Below are 21,225 nucleotides of genomic sequence, written 5' to 3' on the forward strand. Positions count from 1 at the left end.
AGCTGAGGGGCCAAAATCCCATAAAAAAAAATAAAAATCGGAATTTGCATAAGGGGGCGTGGCCGCGCGGGCCGCGATTAGGCCACGCCCCCAACCCACAGCAGGCACAGCAATGAGATAGGGCTCCCCTGTCTCAAGTGCCCTGTGCCCCCCGGACTCATAATCAGCCCCTGGGGGCATGCCAGCAGCTCACAGAGCGCTGGGCAAGCCCCCTCACTGACGAAAACGGGGGCCCTCCCGTGAAGCCACGCCCCCTTTTCGCCGAGTGTGTTTCCCTCCTTCTGCCTGGAGAAAGCTCCTGCAGAAAGCTGGGAGGTATGCACCCCTGCCTGTGACATGCCCATGCTATCTGCTTCTGCTCCTAGTCTCCTGTAGATTTGGCCAGATCTCTGTGACTCATTTGAATAACTCCGCCCACTGTTGTGACTCCGCCCAGCGTTAGCAAATGAATCACAAGGTCACAGAATAGGGCTATTATATAGGAGATTGCATATATATATCAAAATACTAAACCGGCAGCGACACTCAGAGCCTTTTTCGAAGTGCTCGTATATTAAAGCATCATAGAACAACCAAAGTCGGCTGTGCTTATGATGCTTTAATACACTAGCATTTTGAGAAAGTCTGAGTGCCGCTGCCTGTTTCCTGTTTTTAGATATCCATCTGAATCCAGAGGGCCCCGGAGCATTACTGTAGGTGTAGTCAGGGCCGGATTAACAATGGGGCGGAAGGAGCTGCAGCTCCAGGACCCCCTCAAAATAGGCCCACAGCTGTGCTGCTGCTGTAGACCAGAAAACATTTTTTCTTGTTACAGTAGCAGCTTCACAGGCTGTTCCGAGCACCCAATCCCCTGGCCACAACCCCCTTTCAACCCAACCTACCGCAGCATCGGACACTGGTGGCATAAACTGAGGTTTCATCCCGGCACAACGGAAGTCTTCACTAGCTCTGGCCTGAGGTGAGGTATCAGTTCTGCTAGCTGCCAGGCTGGCGGCTGCACTGCTTAAATAATAGGTTTAATTGCGGCACTGACCTTCAATACAGAATATATGGTGTATGTATATATGTGTGTGTATGTATCTCCTATATATTTGCCTTAATCTGTGACTCTGTGCTCGTAACGCTGGGCGGAGTCACAGAGCTGGGCGGAGTCAACTGCATCTGCTGCAGGGAGCTACCCCATACCCAGTGCCAGCAGCAGTCAGGTGCAAGACCCTACCTTACAGTATAGGAGGTGAGGATGGCCACCAGCTGCCGGCTGCTGTGCCTGTCCTCCCCCCCCAATCTCCTGTGACAGCGGGCTGTGTGCTGTGCAGTGCGGTCCCGAAAAGGGGGCAGAGCTACGGCGTCACGAGGGGGCGGAGCTACACGGAATAGAGGGGCGGAGCTACACGGGACCAGACAGCTGAACAGTGGTGGAATCAGCATTGCAGTGACGGCCAGCCAGACTTGGTAAGTGGAGGGTGAGAGAGAAATGTGTGTGTGTATATAGTGTGGGGTGTGTGTGTGTGTGTGTGTGTGTGTATAGTGTGGGGGTGTGTGTGCGTGTGTGTATATAGTGGGTGTGTGTGTGTGTGTGTGTGTGTGTGTATATAGTGTGTGTGTGTGTGTGTGTGTGTGTGTGTGTGTATATAGTGGGGTGTGTGTGTGTATATAGTGGGGTGTGTGTGTGTATATATAGTGGGGTGTGTGTGTGTGTGTGTATACAGTGGGGGGGGTGTATATATGGTGGGGTGTGTGTGTTTGTATATATGTGTGAATTGTGTGTGTGTGAGGTATGTCTGTGTGTGCGCACTTTATGGACGCCACTGCTGGGGGGGCCATTACATGCAAGGACGCTACTAATTTAGGGGGGGCATTACGTATAAGGATGCTACTACTATAGGGGGGCATTACATATAAGGACGCTACTACTATAGGGGGGCATTACGTATAAGGACGCTACTACTATGTGGGGGCATTACGTATAAGGACGCTACTACTATAGTGGGGGCATTACGTATAAGGACGCTACTACTATGGGGGGGCATTACGTATAAGGACGCTACTACTATAGGGGGGGCATTACGTATAAGGACGCTACTACTATAGGGGGGCATTACGTATAAGGACGCTACTACTATGGGGGGGCATTACGTATAAGGACGCTACTACTATAGTGGGGGCATTACGTATAAGGACGCTACTACTATGGGAGGGCATTACGTATAAGGACGCTACTACTATAGGGGGGGCATTACGTATAAGGACGCTACTACTATAGGGGGGTCTTTACGTATAAGGACGCTACTACTATAGGGGGGGCATTACGTATAAGGACGCTACTACTATAGGGGGGCATTACGTATAAGGACGCTACTACTATGGGGGGGCATTACGTATAAGGACGCTACTACTATAGTGGGGGCATTACGTATAAGGACGCTACTACTATGGGGGGGCATTACGTATAAGGACGCTACTACTATAGGGGGACATTACGTATAAGGAGGCTACTAATACTGGGGGGCATTACATATAAGGACGCTACTACTAGGGGGGGGGCATTATGTATAAGGACTCTATTACTTCTGGGGGGCATTATGTATAAGGACGGTGCTACTACTACTGGGAGGGCATTACATGTAAGGATGCTACTACTACTGGGGGGGCATTATGTATAAGGACGGTACTACTACTGGGGGCACATTATGTATAAGGATGCTACTACTACAGGGGTGGCATTACGTATAAGGACGCTACTATTACTGTTGGGGGGCATTACATATAACTGCTACTACTACTGGGGGGCATTACGTATAAGGACGCTACTACTACGGGTGGGGCATTACGTATAAGGATGCTACTATTACTGTTGGGGAGCATTACATATAACTGCTACTACTACTGGGGGGGCATTATGTATAAGGACACTACTACTATTGGGGGGGCATTATGTATTAGGACGCTACTACTACTGGGGGGGCATTATGTATAAGGATGCTACTACTACTGGGGGGGCATTATGTATAAGGACGCTACTATTACTGTTGGGGGGCATTATGTATAAGGACGCTACTATTACTGTTGGGGAGCATTACATATAACTGCTACTACTACTGGGGGGGCATTATGTATAAGGACACTACTACTATTGGGGGGGCATTACGTATATGGACGCTACTACTACGGGTGGGCCATTACGTATAAGGACGCTACTACTACGGGTGGGGCATTACGTATAAGATGAATAAGATTGTGCTACATTGTGGCGTAATTTTAAATGGGGGTACTATTGTGTGGCCATGCCCCTTAGTTGTGAGACCACACCACTTTTCCCGATGCACAACAAAGGAATATGGGAGGGCGCAAAATTCATAGTTTGCAGGGGGGCGCCGAACACCCTAGCACCGGCCCTGGCCACCAGTAGCAAAAGTACACCACGGCCACTGACACTATCTGCAGGGAGGGGAACAGCGCTGATATGGAGGGTACTTGCAGGCAGCGAGTCGCCGCCCGCAGCTCCTCTCCCACCTACACACCATACCTGCCGCCTGACACCCACACCCCAGGGAGAGGGCGCTAGCTCAGGCACCGCTAGATCAGCATCTGCAGCATACAGACAAGGGCTGCCATGCTCAGTGGCAAGCGGTGCGGAGCATGTGCAGCGGGACAGCGCCAGGACGGGACACGCACTAATCAACATTGCTGCTGGGCCGGAGCTCCCTCCGTCTGCAGCCTAAGGACGCGCGCCGCACCTCTCCAGGGAAACACCATGCCTGCCCGCCCACAGGGCTTCGGACGCTTACCTATGCTCCGCGATCACAGCAGCTGACGCTGCCATGCAGGATGGAGGAATGACGCCCGTCAGACGGGGCGGACAGTGTGCGGCGGAACGGGGCCAGGAAGGAATGCTGACCACGACCCATTGCTGCTGGGTCTGAGCTCCCTCCCTCTGCAGTCACCATCTCACAGCAGCAGCCTGGAGGTTAGTGGCCACCACTACCCGCACATCCTTACCTCACACATACCTCACACATACCTCACATATACCTCATATATACCTCACATACCTCACACATGAGAGCAAAGGTACACACACTGTGACATCACACCTGTAGCCCACCCCTATATCTGCTAAGTACTCCCCGTCACTATGCCCTGTCACCCTCATCCTGCTCTCTAACTGCCTGTCTGTGTACTGGCCTTCACCCCTCTCACACCATCACCAACCCTCACTAACTACCACAGAGACTATGTGCACTGATATCTGCCCCTCCTCCACCTGCAGCGCCCCTGGACCCCTCCCCATCCCCCGCAAACCCCCGCACCTGCCCCTCCACCACCCGTGGCACCCCCACCCACTACGCCTTCGGACCCCCTACCCCACCCGCAGTGTCTTCCAAACCCCTCCCCCATCTGCAGCAGCCCCTCCCCCATCCGCCACACCCCGCATCTGGCTCTCCCCCGCCCGCTGCACCTTTGGATCCCCTACCCCACCCACGCAGCAGGCCCTTCCCAATCCGCATCGCCTACACCATTCGCAACAGCACCGCACCCGCTACTCCCCCACCCACCACGTTACCCCTCCCCCAACCACCGCGCCCCCTGGACACCTCCCCCATCCACTGCACACCCGCACCCACCCCTTCCCCATCTGCAGCGCCTTCGGAACCCTTCCTCCATCCGCAACAGCCCTGCAGCTGCCATCCCCCACCTGCGACACCCCTGCTCCTACCCCACCCACAGCGCCTTCATACCCCCTCCCCCATCCGCGGTCCCCACTCCCCAAACCCCTTCCTGTTGCAAGGGACTACGCCCCCTTCACCATCGGACGCCCTATCATTGTGCAATATTCAAACACTAACAAAACTAGGAATGCAGGTAATACTCCATATATTGAACCCCAGAAAGGCGTGCAGGGGTTAAGGGGGCGTAGCCCCTTTCGACGGTGTGAAGAGCGCCCGTAGGGCGCGATGAAGCACCTAGTATATATATATATATATATATATATATATATATACTAGAGATGTGTACCGGAAATTTTTTGTGTTTTGTGTTTTGGTTTCGGTTCCGCGGCCGTGTTTTGGATACGGACGTGTTTTGGGAAAACCTCCCTAAAAAATTTTGTCGTATTCGGGTGTGTGTTTTGGACTCTGTTTTTTTTTTAAAAACCCTCAAAAACAGCTTAAATCATAGAATTTGGGGGTAATTTTGATCCCATAGTATTATTAACCTCAATAACCATAATTTCCACTCATTTCCAGTCTATTCTGAACACCTCACAATATTATTTTTAGTCCTAAAATTTGTACCGAGGTCGCTGGATGGCTAAGCTAAGCGACCCAAGTGGGCGGCACAAACACCTGGCCCATCTAGGAGTGGCACTGCAGTGTCAGACAGGATGGCACTTAAAAAAATTAGCCCCAAACATCACATGATACAGAGATAAAAAAAATAAAAAAGAGGTGCAAGATGGAATTGTCCTTGGGACCTCCCACCCACCCTAATGTTGTATAAACAGGACATGCACACTTTAACAAACCCATCATTTCAGCCACAGTTTCTGCCACACGACTGTGGCTGAAAAGACTGGTTGCTTTGGGCCCCCACCAAAAAAGAAGCAATCAATCTCTCCTTGCACAAACTGGCTCTACAGAGGCAAGATGTCCACCTCATCATCATCCTCCGATTCCTCACCCCTTTCACTGTGTACATCCCCCTCCTCACAGGGTATTAAGTCATCCCCACTGGAATCCACCATCACAGGTCCCTGTGTACTTTCTGGAGGCAATTGCTGGTGAATGTCTCCACGGAGGAATTGATTATAATTAATATTGATGAACATCATCTTCTCCACATTTTGTGGATGTAACCTCGTATGCCGATCGCTGACAAGGTGACCGGCTGCACTAAACACTCTTTCAAAGTACACACTGGAGGGGGGGCAACTTAGGTAAAATAAAGCCAGTTTGTGCAAGGGCCTCCAAATTGCCTCTTTTTCCTGCCAGTATACGTACGGACTGTCTGACGTGCCTACTTGGATGCTGTCACTCATATAATCCTCCACCATTCTTTCAATGGTGACAGAATCATATGCAGTGACAGTAGACGACATGTCAGTAATCGTTGGCAGGTCCTTCAGTCCGGACCAGATGTCAGCACTCGCTTCAGACTGCCCTGCATCACCGCTAGCGGGTGGGCTCGGAATTCTTAGCCTTTTCCTCGCACCCCCAGTTGCGGGAGAATGTGAAGGAGGAGCTGTTGACAGGTCACGTTCCGCTTGACTTGACAAGTGTCTCACCAGCAGGTCTTTGAACATGTGCTGACTTGTGTCTGCCGGAAAGAGAGATACAACGTAGGCTTTAAACCTAGGATCGAGCACGGTGGCCAAAATGTAGTGCTCTGATTTCAACAGATTGACCACCCGTAAATCCTGGTTAAGCGAATTAAGGACTCCATCCACAAGTCCCACATGCCTAGCGGAATGGCTCCGTTTTAGCTCCTCCTTCAATCTCTCCAGCTACTTCTGCAAAAGCCTGATAAGGGGAATGACCTGACTTCAGTGTCTGAACTGACTTCACGTGTGGCAAGTTCAAAGGGTTGCAGAACCTTGCACAACGTTGAAATAATTCTCCACTGCGCCTGAGTCAGGTGCATTCCCTCTCCTTTGCCTATGTCGTAGGCAGATGTATAGGCTTGAATGGCCTTTTGCTGCTCCTCCATCCTCTGAAGCATATAAAGGGTTGAATTCCACCTCGTTACCACCTCTTGCACGTCCCTGTCATTTTTTAAATAATTCTGCACCACCAAATTCAATGTATGTGCAAAACATGGGACGTGCTGGAATTTGCCCACATGTAATGCACGCACAATATTGGTGGCGTTGTCCGATGTCACAAATCCCCAGGAGAGTCCAATTGGGATAAGCCATTCTGCGATGATGTTCCTCAGTTTCCGTAAGAGGTTGTCAGCTGTGTGCCTCTTATGGAAAGCAGTGATACAAAGCGTAGCCTGCCTAGGAACGAGTTGGCGTTTGCGAGATGCTGCTACTGGTGCCGCTGCTGCTGTTCTTGCTGCGGGAGGCAATACATATACCCAGTGGGCTGTCACAGTCATATAGTCCTGAGTCTGCCCTGCTCCACTTGTCCACAAGTCCGTGGTTAAGTGGACAATGGGTACAACTGCATTTTTTAGGACACTGGTGACTCTTTTTCTGACATCTGTGTACATTTTCGGTATCGTCTGCCTAGAGAAGTGGAACCTAGATGGTATTTGGTACCGGGGACACACTACCTCAAGAAATTCTCTAATTCCCTGTGAATTAACGGTGGATACCGGACACACAGTTAACACCAACACAGCTGCCAAGGCCTGAGTTATCTGCTTTGCAGCAGGATGACTGCTGTGATATTTCATCTTCCTCGCAAAGGACTGTTGGACAATCAATTGCTTACTGGAAGTAGTACAAGTGATCTTCCGACTACCCCTCTGGGATGACAATCGACTCCCAGCAGCAACAACAGCAGCGCCAGCAGCAATAGGCGTTACACTGAAGGATCCATCGGAGGAATCCCAGTTAGGAGAGGACTCGTCAGACTTTCCAGTGACATGGCCTGCAGGACTATTAGCGTTCCTGTCTAAGGAGGAAATTGACACTGAGGGAGTTGGTGGTGTGGTTTGCAGGAGCGTGGGTACAAGAGGGATTTAGTTCCGCTGTCACCCAAAGTTTTTGAACTTGTCAATGACTTCTGATGAATGCACTCCAGGTGACGTATAAGGGAGGATGTTCCTAGGTGGTTAACGTCCTTACCCCTACTTATTACAGCTTGACAAAGGCAACACACGGCTTGACACCTGTTGTCCGCATTTCTGTTAAATAATTCCACACCGAAGAGGTGATTTTTTTGTAATTTGACCAGGCATGTCAATGGCCATTTTTATCCCACGGACAACAGGTGTCTCCCCGGGTGCCTGACTTAAACAAACCACCTCACCATCAAAATCCTCCTTGTCAATTTCCTCCTCAGCGCCATTAACACCCATATCCTCATCCTGGTGTACTTCAACAGTGACATCTTCAATTTGACTATCAGGAACTGGACTGCAGGTGCTCCTTCCAGCACTTGCAGGGGGCATGCAAATGGTGGAAGGCTCCACCTCTTCCCGTCCAGTTTTGGGAAGGTCAGGCATCGCAACCGACACAATTGGACTCTCCTTGGGGTTTTGTGATTCAGAAGAACGCGCAATTCTTTGCTGTGCTTTTGCCAGCTTAAGTCTTTTCATTTTTCTAGCGGGAGGATGAGTGCTTCCATCCTCATCTGAAGCTTAATCACTAGCCATGAACATAGGCCAGAGCCTCAGCCGTTCCTTACCACTCAGTGTCGTAAATGGCATATTGGCAAGTTTACGCTTCTCCTCAGAAGCTTTTAATTTAGATTTTGGGTAATTTTACTGAACTTTTGTTTTTTGGATTTTACATGCTCTCTACTATGACATTGGGCATCGGCCTTGGCAGACAACGTTGATGGCATTTCATCGTCTCGGCCATGACTAGTGGCAGCAGCTTCAGCACGAGGTGGAAGTGGATCTTGATCTTTCCCTATTTTACCCTCCACATTTTTGTTCTCCATTTTTTAATGTGTGGAATTATATGCCAGTAATATATCAATAGCAATGGCCTACTGTACTGTACTATATGTATACTACTGGTCACCAAAATGCTGCACTGTCCTACTATATACTGCTCACAATAATGCAGCACAGAGCTAGTATACTTGACACAGAGCTGCAAGATACAGCAATGGCCTACTGTACTGTACTATATGTATACTGCTGGTTACCAAAATGCTGCACTGTCCTACTATATACTGCCCATAATAATGCAGCACAGAGATAGTATACTTGATACAGAGCTGCAAGATACAGCAATGGCCTACTGTATTGTTCTACTATAATTATATACTGGTGGTCCCCACAATGCAGCACACTGAGTACAGATATTTGCAGCACACTGAGCACAGATATGGAGTGTTTTCAGGTAGAGAACGTAGATATTTTCAGCACACTGAGCACAGATATTTGCAGCACACTGAGCAATCTATTAGTCTTAAAATATTGCAATACAGGTGAATTTTTAACTGTTATATCCATTCCTTGTTTTTTATAGTTATTTTATTTTATTATTGAAGTGTATGATTTACCCACCATAACCCTGTATATCTTTATCGATTAGAAATTTATCTAGCCAATTCTTTTATTTATATATATATATATATATATATATATATATATATATAAAATCCAGAATGACCCGGCACTCACCCGTCCTTGATATGGCAAAATATGCTCACGGTGCCTTCCCTCCAGGTTGCATCCCAGAAATATAATAGCACAAAATGGGCGGCACTCTGAGACTTAATTGTCAGTGAAAAAATAAAGTGCTGAGACTTTTATTAGTCACATAAGCATGATCTACGTTTCGGGGTCGCAGCCCCGTCGTCAGGATAAATGCATATGACATATAGTGTTGTTTAAATACCTTAAATTCAGAATGACTCCTCCCGCCGGCGTTACCCACGCTGCTCGGATCCCGGCCACTGCACTCCGTCTCACCGGAAGTGACATCGCGCCGGTCCGTCCAGCTGGCGTGATGACGCTGAGAACAAGATTGCCATAGTTACATGTAAACAGTGTACAAGTTATCAACGATACAGTGTTAGTTATCATTATCCAAACTTCTTTAAAATATGCTCTGTGTGCAAGTGAACAAGGTGAGATAACAATGCAAACAATAAAATCAAGTGCAAAAATATCACATTAAAAACGTGTACATAAATCACAGAGTCTGTGCGTGAATAAAGATGGATTAAGTTAAAAACTATCACAAGTCCTCCATAATATACTGCTGCCGCTGCTGGCCTAAATGTTCTTAATCTAATAGAGAACCTATGACTATAGTATGTGAAAGGATTCAATAATATGCTCTTAGAAGGCCTATGTCATGTCTCTATCTGATAATCCTACTGTCTATAACGAACATTTACAAAAAACATCTCAGGTTCAGTGATTCATTTAGGCCATTAGGATGGATAGTGTTAAGTCTATATATCCATCTGGACTCTAGCTGGAGAAGCTTTTTCGATCTGTCACCCCCTCTTAATGATTGTGGTATGTGGTCGATAATCATGTATCTGAGTGTGGCCATGCTATGTTTTGCTTTAGCAAAGTGCCTGGCCACTGGCTGTTCACTGTCCCCACTTTTAATTGCCTCCCGTATAGCATATCTATGTTGTGCCATGCGTGTTTTGAAAGCACAGTCCGTTTTACCCACGTAGGATAACCCACATGGGCATGTGAGGAGGTAAACCACAAATTTAGTGTCACAGGATAACGGGTGTAAAATCCTAAGAAGTTTACCTGTGTGTGGATGTCTAAATTTGTCCCCTTGTGTGAGGTAGCTGCATGTTGTGCAGCCACTGCATCTAAAACACCCTTGTCTCTTGCTGAGGAAGTGCCGTTTTGGTTTCTCAAAATCAGAGATATCTGTTTTTACAACATAATCTCTTATGCTCTTATTCCTCTTGTGACTAATCAATAACCTAGAATTGAACACCTCCCCTAGTTCTCTGTCTGTGGACACTATGGGCCATAGTTGTTTAACTCTTCTGTTAAGATGTATACTACTTGAGTTATATTGCGTGACCCATGGGAACCTGCCTTCCAGTGTTTTCTTTTTGGCAGGTCTCAATAATTGTTCTCTTGTGATTTTAAGAGCTTTCTGCTTAGCTTTCAGCAATTCATCTGCTGGGTATCCACGTTCTAAGAACTTATTTGTCATTTTATTCAGTTCGAGGTCTCTGGCTTCTATTTTGCTGTTTATCCGACACACCCTTAGATATTGGGAATAGGGCAAACTAGCGACTGTCGCTCGTGGATGAAAACTGTCAAATTTTAACAAATTATTTCTGTCTGTTGGTTTGACAAACAGGGCTGTGCTAATATTGCCCTCCTGTACGTCAATTTGGACATCTAGAAAGCTGACAGAAGTATTGTCAACCTTCATGGTGAATTTGACCGGACTGGCTGATTGATTATGACCGTCTATGATTTCTACTAATTGGTTCTGTGTGCCTGTCCACACGATGAGTATGTCATCTATATATCTATAGTAACCCCTTAGATGTTCTGTTATGGATTTATCTTGCAAAAATAGATCCTTCTCGACCTCCCACATGTATGCGTTAGCTAAGGACGGGGCCACCGGGGACCCCATCGCACAACCCGTGCGTTGAATATAGTACCTCTTGTCATAAAGAAAGTAGTTGTGCTTCAATGTAAATTGTAACAATTCAAGAAAAAAAGCAACATGTGGACCTTTATATGTTGGGTTGTTCGTTATGAGGCGCCTTACTGCCTCCACTCCAGCCTCTTGCGGAATACATGTATAAAGGCTGGCAACATCAATAGACGCCAGCCATGTATGCGATGGTAATATTCCTAGTGTGTCCAACTTAGTTAGTAACATTGAGGTGTCTTTCAGGTGGGTGTTTGTCTGTTGTATACAGGGTTGCAGATACGTGTCACAGAAAATTGCCAATGATTCACACAACGACCCGTTGTGTGAATCATTGGCAATTTTCTGTGACACGTATCTGCAACCCTGTATACAACAGACAAACACCCACCTGAAAGACACCTCAATGTTACTAACTAAGTTGGACACACTAGGAATATTACCATCGCATACATGGCTGGCGTCTATTGATGTTGCCAGCCTTTATACATGTATTCCGCAAGAGGCTGGAGTGGAGGCAGTAAGGCGCCTCATAACGAACAACCCAACATATAAAGGTCCACATGTTGCTTTTTTTCTTGAATTGTTACAATTTACATTGAAGCACAACTACTTTCTTTATGACAAGAGGTACTATATTCAACGCACGGGTTGTGCGATGGGGTCCCCGGTGGCCCCGTCCTTAGCTAACGCATACATGTGGGAGGTCGAGAAGGATCTATTTTTGCAAGATAAATCCATAACAGAACATCTAAGGGGTTACTATAGATATATAGATGACATACTCATCGTGTGGACAGGCACACAGAACCAATTAGTAGAAATCATAGACGGTCATAATCAATCAGCCAGTCCGGTCAAATTCACCATGAAGGTTGACAATACTTCTGTCAGCTTTCTAGATGTCCAAATTGACGTACAGGAGGGCAATATTAGCACAGCCCTGTTTGTCAAACCAACAGACAGAAATAATTTGTTAAAATTTGACAGTTTTCATCCACGAGCGACAGTCGCTAGTTTGCCCTATTCCCAATATCTAAGGGTGTGTCGGATAAACAGCAAAATAGAAGCCAGAGACCTCGAACTGAATAAAATGACAAATAAGTTCTTAGAACGTGGATACCCAGCAGATGAATTGCTGAAAGCTAAGCAGAAAGCTCTTAAAATCACAAGAGAACAATTATTGAGACCTGCCAAAAAGAAAACACTGGAAGGCAGGTTCCCATGGGTCACGCAATATAACTCAAGTAGTATACATCTTAACAGAAGAGTTAAACAACTATGGCCCATAGTGTCCACAGACAGAGAACTAGGGGAGGTGTTCAATTCTAGGTTATTGATTAGTCACAAGAGGAATAAGAGCATAAGAGATTATGTTGTAAAAACAGATATCTCTGATTTTGAGTAACCAAAACGGCACTTCCTCAGCAAGAGACAAGGGTGTTTTAGATGCAGTGGCTGCACAACATGCAGCTACCTCACACAAGGGGACAAATTTAGACATCCACACACAGGTAAACTTCTTAGGATTTTACACCCGTTATCCTGTGACACTAAATTTGTGGTTTACCTCCTCACATGCCCATGTGGGTTATCCTACGTGGGTAAAACGGACTGTGCTTTCAAAACACGCATGGCACAACATAGATATGCTATACGGGAGGCAATTAAAAGTGGGGACAGTGAACAGCCAGTGGCCAGGCACTTTGCTAAAGCAAAACATAGCATGGCCACACTCAGATACATGATTATCGACCACATACCACAATCATTAAGAGGGGGTGACAGATCGAAAAAGCTTCTCCAGCTAGAGTCCAGATGGATATATAGACTTAACACTATCCATCCTAATGGCCTAAATGAATCACTGAACCTGAGATGTTTTTTGTAAATGTTCGTTATAGACAGTAGGATTATCAGATAGAGACATGACATAGGCCTTCTAAGAGCATATTATTGAATCCTTTCACATACTATAGTCATAGGTTCTCTATTAGATTAAGAACATTTAGGCCAGCAGCGGCAGCAGTATATTATGGAGGACTTGTGATAGTTTTTAACTTAATCCATCTTTATTCACGCACAGACTCTGTGATTTATGTACACGTTTTTAATGTGATATTTTTGCACTTGATTTTATTGTTTGCATTGTTATCTCACCTTGTTCACTTGCACACAGAGCATATTTTAAAGAAGTTTGGATAATGATAACTAACACTGTATCGTTGATAACTTGTACACTGTTTACATGTAACTATGGCAATCTTGTTCTCAGCGTCATCACGCCAGCTGGACGGACCGGCGCGATGTCACTTCCGGTGAGACGGAGTGCAGTGGCCGGGATCCGAGCAGCGTGGGTAACGCCGGCGGGAGGAGTCATTCTGAATTTAAGGTATTTAAACAACACTATATGTCATATGCATTTATCCTGACGACGGGGCTGCGACCCCGAAACGTAGATCATGCTTATGTGACTAATAAAAGTCTCAGCACTTTATTTTTTCACTGACAATTAAGTCTCAGAGTGCCGCCCATTTTGTGCTATTATATATATATATATATATATATAAATATGTATGTATATTGTTGTATCAGTTTTAAAATGTGTATAAACGCAATTAAAATAGAGTAACATGAAACAATACTAATATTGTACACATGTATTCACTATTCACTGTTGTATTACCCAGTATTACCTGTTTTCTTTCCCTTTCCGAGCTTCCCAAAGAAGGCTACTCAGGAACATTACATAACAAGTAGCTATATAGATTTTAATATAGGTTTAGCATGGGTTGGTATCAGGAGACCTGCGTTTGGGATCCTGGAGGATCTAGCTGCTAGAATGCCGACGTGGTGGGGGAGAGTGCAACGGAGCATCTTGTCGTGGACACCCATGAGTGGGAATAGCCCCTGTTAGTTGGCATGCCGACTGGTCAGAGTTCAGGATTCCAGCATCGGTATAGTAACCGGCGAAATCCCGACCGCAGGTCACAGGACTAAATCCCTTTTAGCACATATCAAAGTTGACAGCATTAACCATTATAAGAGATGTGCGCCGGACACTTTTCAAGTTTTCTGTTTTGGTTTTGGTTATGGATCTCCATTCGTGTTTTGGATCTGGATTGGTTTTGCCAAAACCACCCTTTCGGGTTTTGGTTTTGGATCTGGATTTTTTTGAAAAAACATAAAAACAGCTAAAATCACAGAATTTGGGGGTATTTTTGATCCTACAGTATTATATAGAGATGTGCACTGGACATTTTTCGGGTTTTGTGTTTTGGTTTTGGATTCGGTTCCGCGGCCGTGTTTTGGATTCGGGTGCGTTTTGGCAAAACCTCCCTGAAATTGTTTTGTCGGATTCGGATGTGTTTTGGATTCGGGTGTTTTTTTTCAAAAAACCCTCAAAAACAGCTTAAATCATAGAATTTGGGGGTAATTTTGATCCTATAGTATTATTAACCTCAATAACCATAATTTCCACTCATTTCCAGTCTATTCTGAACACCTCACAATACTATTTTTAGTCCTAAAATTTGCACCGAGGTCGCTGGATGACTAAGCAAAGCGACCCAAGAGGGCGGCACAAACACCTGGCCCATCTAGGAGTGGCACTGCAGTGTCAGACAGGATGGCACTTAAAAAAATTGGCCCCAAACAGCACATGATGCAAAGAAAAGAGAAAAAGAGGTGCACTGTGGTCGCTGGACGGCTAAGCTAAGCGACACAAACACCTAAATATCACAGGAATTATGCGTTCTAATCAATGGTATTATTGGTCCAAATCACTGGAAGAAAATGACAAAATCACTGGAATTATTTGTTCTAATCAGTGGTATTATTGGTCAAAATCACTGGAAGAAAATGACAAAATCACTGGAATTATTTGTTCTAATCAATGGTATTATTGGTCCAAATCACTGGAAGAAAATGACAAAATCACTGGAATTATTTGTTCTAATCAGTGGTATTATTGGTCTAAATCACTGGAAGAATATGACAAAATCACTGGAATTATTCGTTCTAATCAATGGTATTATTGGTCCAAATCACTGGAAGAAAATGGAATGGATGGATACTTGCAGTGACACAGAGCTGCAAGATACAGCAATGGCCTACTGTACACAACTATATACTGTTGGGTCACCAAAATGCTGCACTGTAATACTATATATACTGCTCACAAAAATGCCGCACAGATATGGAATGGATACTTGCAGTGACACAGAGCTGCAAGATACAGCAATGGCCTACTGTACAACTATATACTGTTGGTCACAAATGCTGCACTGTAATACTATATATACTGCTCACAAATGTAAATGTAAAGTCGGGGAAACGAAACAGAGAAGAGTCAGTGCTCAGAGGATAACATCGCTGCTTTGCAGAAACAAGGCGGAGAAACGCGTAAGAAGGGCTCTACTATTCTGATCCCGGTGCCCTGAGAAGTCCATGATATCCTGTTACCGCATTGAAGTGCCCACCAGACATTCAACTGGGGATAAAGCTAAAGCGTGACCAAGTGAAAGGCGGTCCGTACCCCGTAGAAAGCCGAGGCGGCTGTGAGTATATCTCTGTCTGAGGCGGGCAGCGGCTGGGATGATTAAGGAGTCGTAGCATACCGCTCTGAAAGACAATCATCACACAGCGCTCTCCCCCTTCTGCTACATATCAAAGTTATTTTGTGACTGTAACTGAATGCAAAGAGACTGTTACTACCTATTACCATTTAAAAGTGACACAGCCGGATTTAACTAAAAGTATCAAGCGGGTTTGGAACGGATCATTATAAATAAACAAATGGACATTCATTCAACCTGAGCTCAGGGCATAGATGGATCATTGAGTGCATATTGTTTTTTTTTTTAAATATCCGGATATTATCCTTTAAATTGTTTTTACTGATGTTTTATATGTGGACCATATTAAATTTATGATATAAAATGAATTTGTTTTCAGCGCTCCCTTGATTAAATCTATTTGCAAGATACAGCAATGGCCTACTGTACACAACTATATACTGTTGGGTCACCAAAATGCTACACTGTAATACTATATACTAGAGATGAGCGGGTTCGGTTTCTTTGAATCCGAACCCGCACGAACTTCACTTTTTTTTTCACGGGTCCGAGCGACTCGGATCTTCCCGCCTTGCTCGGTTAACCCGAGCGCGCCCGAACGTCATCATGACGCTGTCGGATTCTCGCGAGACTCGGATTCTATATAAGGAGCCGCGCGTCGCCGCCATTTTCACACGTGCATTGAGATTGATAGGGAGAGGACGTGGCTGGCGTCCTCTCCATTAGAATAGATTAGAAGAGAGAGAGATTGTGCAGACAGAGTTTACCACAGTGACCAGTGCAGTTGTTGTTAAGTTAACTTTTATTTAATATATCCGTTCTCTGCTATATCCGTTCTCTGCCTGAAAAAAACGATACACAGCAGTCACACAGTGTGACTCAGTCTGTGTGCACTCAGCTCAGCCCAGTGTGCTGCACATCAATGTATAAAAGCTTATAATAATTGTGGGGGAGACTGGGGAGCACTGCAGGTTGTTATAGCAGGAGCTAGGAGTACATAATATTATATTAATTTAAAATTAAACAGTGCACACTTTTGCTGCAGGAGTGCCACTGCCAGTGTGACTAGTGGTGACCAGTGCCTGACCACCAGTATAGTAGTATATTGTTGTATACTATCTCTTTATCAACCAGTCTATATTAGCAGCAGACACAGTACAGTGCGGTAGTTCACGGCTGTGGCTACCTCTGTGTCGGCAGTCGGCACTCGGCAGGCAGTCCGTCCATCCATAATTGTATAATTATATACCACCTAACCGTGGTATTTTTTTTTCTTTCTTTATACCGTCGTCATAGTCATACTAGTTGTTACGAGTATACTACTATCTCTTTATCAACCAGTGTACAGTGCGGTAGTTCACGGCTGTGGCTACCTCTGTGTCGGCAGTCGGCAGGCAGTCCGTCCATCCATAATTGTATTATTATAATATATACCACCTAACCGTGGTTTTTTTTTCATTCTTTATACCGTCATAGTGTCATACTAGTTGTTACGAGTATACTACTATCTCTTTATCAACCAGTGTACAGTGCGGTAGTTCACGGCTGTGGCTACCTCTGTGTCGGCAGTCGGCAGGCAGTCCGTCCATCCATAATTGTATTATAATATATACCACCTAACCGTGTTTTTTTTTTCATTCTTTATACCGTCATAGTGTCATACTAGTTGTTACGAGTATACTACTATCTCTTTATCAACCAGTGTACAGTGCGGTAGTTCACGGCTGTGGCTACCTCTGTGTCGGCAGTCGGCAGGCAGTCCGTCCATCCATAATTGTATTATAATATATACCACCTAACCGTGGTTTTTTTTTCATTCTTTATACCGTCATAGTCAGTCATACTAGTTGTTACGAGTATACTACTATCTCTTTATCAACCAGTGTACAGTGCGGTAGTTCACGGCTGTGGCTACCTCTGTGTCGGCACTCGGCAGGCAGTCCGTCCATCCATAATTGTATTATAATATATACCACCTAACCGTGGTTTTTTTTTCATTCTTTATACCGTCATAGTGTCATACTAGTTGTTACGAGTATACTACTATCTCTTTATCAACCAGTGTACAGTGCGGTAGTTCACGGCTGTGGCTACCTCTGTGTCGGCAGTCGGCAGGCAGTCCGTCCATCCATAATTGTATTATAATATATACCACCTAACCGTGGTTTTTTTTTCATTCTTTATACCGTCATAGTGTCATACTAGTTGTTACGAGTATACTACTATCTCTTTATCAACCAGTGTACAGTGCGGTAGTTCACGGCTGTGGCTACCTCTGTGTCGGCAGTCGGCAGGCAGTCCGTCCATCCATAATTGTATTACAATATATACCACCTAACCGTGGTTTTTTTTTCATTCTTTATACCGTCATAGTCAGTCATACTAGTTGTTACGAGTATACTACTATCTCTTTATCAACCAGTGTACAGTGCGGTAGTTCACGGCTGTGGCTACCTCTGTGTCGGAACTCGGCAGGCAGTCCGTCCATCCATAATTGTATTACAATATATACCACCTAACCGTGGTTTTTTTTTCATTCTTTATACCGTCATAGTCAGTCATACTAGTTGTTACGAGTATACTACTATCTCTTTATCAACCAGTGTACAGTGCGGTAGTTCACGGCTGTGGCTACCTCTGTGTCGGAACTCGGCAGGCAGTCCGTCCATCCATAATTGTATTACAATATATACCACCTAACCGTGGTTTTTTTTTCATTCTTTATACCGTCATAGTCAGTCATACTAGTTGTTACGAGTATACTACTATCTCTTTATCAACCAGTGTACAGTGCGGTAGTTCACGGCTGTGGCTACCTCTGTGTCGGAACTCGGCAGGCAGTCCGTCCATCCATAATTGTATTACAATATATACCACCTAACCGTGGTTTTTTTTCCATTCTTTATACCGTCATAGTCAGTCATACTAGTTGTTACGAGTATACTACTATCTCTTTATCAACCAGTGTACAGTGCGGTAGTTCACGGCTGTGGCTACCTCTGTGTCGGAACTCGGCAGGCAGTCCGTCCATCCATAATTGTATTATTATAATATATACCACCTAACCGTGGTTTTTTTTTCATTCTTTATACCGTCATAGTGTCATACTAGTTGTTACGAGTATACTACTATCTCTTTATCAACCAGTGTACAGTGCGGTAGTTCACGGCTGTGGCTACCTCTGTGTCGGCAGTCGGCAGGCAGTCCGTCCATCCATAATTGTATTATAATATATACCACCTAACCGTGGTTTTTTTTTCATTCTTTATACCGTCATAGTCAGTCATACTAGTTGTTACGAGTATACTACTATCTCTTTATCAACCAGTGTACAGTGCGGTAGTTCACGGCTGTGGCTACCTCTGTGTCGGCACTCGGCAGGCAGTCCGTCCATCCATAATTGTATTATAATATATACCACCTAACCGTGGTTTTTTTTTCATTCTTTATACCGTCATAGTGTCATACTAGTTGTTACGAGTATACTACTATCTCTTTATCAACCAGTGTACAGTGCGGTAGTTCACGGCTGTGGCTACCTCTGTGTCGGCAGTCGGCAGGCAGTCCGTCCATCCATAATTGTATTATAATATATACCACCTAACCGTGGTTTTTTTTTCATTCTTTATACCGTCATAGTGTCATACTAGTTGTTACGAGTATACTACTATCTCTTTATCAACCAGTGTACAGTGCGGTAGTTCACGGCTGTGGCTACCTCTGTGTCGGCAGTCGGCAGGCAGTCCGTCCATCCATAATTGTATTATAATATATACCACCTAACCGTGTTTTTTTTTTCATTCTTTATACCGTCATAGTCAGTCATACTAGTTGTTACGAGTATACTACTATCTCTTTATCAACCAGTGTACAGTGCGGTAGTTCACGGCTGTGGCTACCTCTGTGTCGGAACTCGGCAGGCAGTCCGTCCATCCATAATTGTATTACAATATATACCACCTAACCGTGGTTTTTTTTTCATTCTTTATACCGTCATAGTCAGTCATACTAGTTGTTACGAGTATACTACTATCTCTTTATCAACCAGTGTACAGTGCGGTAGTTCACGGCTGTGGCTACCTCTGTGTCGGAACTCGGCAGGCAGTCCGTCCATCCATAATTGTATTATTATAATATATACCACCTAACCGTGGTTTTTTTTTCATTCTTTATACCGTCATAGTGTCATACTAGTTGTTACGAGTATACTACTATCTCTTTATCAACCAGTGTACAGTGCGGTAGTTCACGGCTGTGGCTACCTCTGTGTCGGCAGTCGGCAGGCAGTCCGTCCATCCATAATTGTATTATAATATATACCACCTAACCGTGGTTTTTTTTTCATTCTTTATACCGTCATAGTCAGTCATACTAGTTGTTACGAGTATACTACTATCTCTTTATCAACCAGTGTACAGTGCGGTAGTTCACGGCTGTGGCTACCTCTGTGTCGGAACTCGGCAGGCAGTCCGTCCATCCATAATTGTATTACAATATATACCACCTAACCGTGGTTTTTTTTTCATTCTTTATACCGTCATAGTCAGTCATACTAGTTGTTACGAGTATACTACTATCTCTTTATCAACCAGTGTACAGTGCGGTAGTTCACGGCTGTGGCTACCTCTGTGTCGGAACTCGGCAGGCAGTCCGTCCATCCATAATTGTATTACAATATATACCACCTAACCGTGGTTTTTTTTTTCATTCTTTATACCGTCATAGTCAGTCATACTAGTTGTTACGAGTATACTACTATCTCTTTATCAACCAGTGTACAGTGCGGTAGTTCACGGCTGTGGCTACCTCTGTGTCGGAACTCGGCAGGCAGTCCGTCCATCCATAATTGTATTATTATAATATATACCACCTAACCGTGGTTTTTTTTTCATTCTTTATACCGTCATAGTGTCATACTAGTTGTTACGAGTATACTACTATCTCTTTATCAACCAGTGTACAGTGCGGTAGTTCACGGCTGTGGCTACCTCTGTGTCGGCAGTCGGCAGGCAGTCCGTCCATCCATAATTGTATTATAATATATACCACCTAACCGTGGTTTTTTTTTCATTCTTTATACCGTCATAGTCAGTCATACTAGTTGTTACGAGTATACTACTATCTCTTTATCAACCAGTGTACAGTGCGGTAGTTCACGGCTGTGGCTACCTCTGTGTCGGCAGTCGGCAGGCAGTCCGTCCATCCATAATTGTATTACAATATATACCACCTAACCGTGGTTTTTTTTTCATTCTTTATACCGTCATAGTCAGTCATACTAGTTGTTACGAGTATACTACTATCTCTTTATCAACCAGTGTACAGTGCGGTAGTTCACGGCTGTGGCTACCTCTGTGTCGGCACTCGGCAGGC

Source organism: Pseudophryne corroboree, chromosome 12 (assembly GCF_028390025.1).
Source record: "Pseudophryne corroboree isolate aPseCor3 chromosome 12, aPseCor3.hap2, whole genome shotgun sequence".
In the NCBI taxonomy this organism is placed as follows: Eukaryota; Metazoa; Chordata; class Amphibia; order Anura; family Myobatrachidae; genus Pseudophryne; species Pseudophryne corroboree.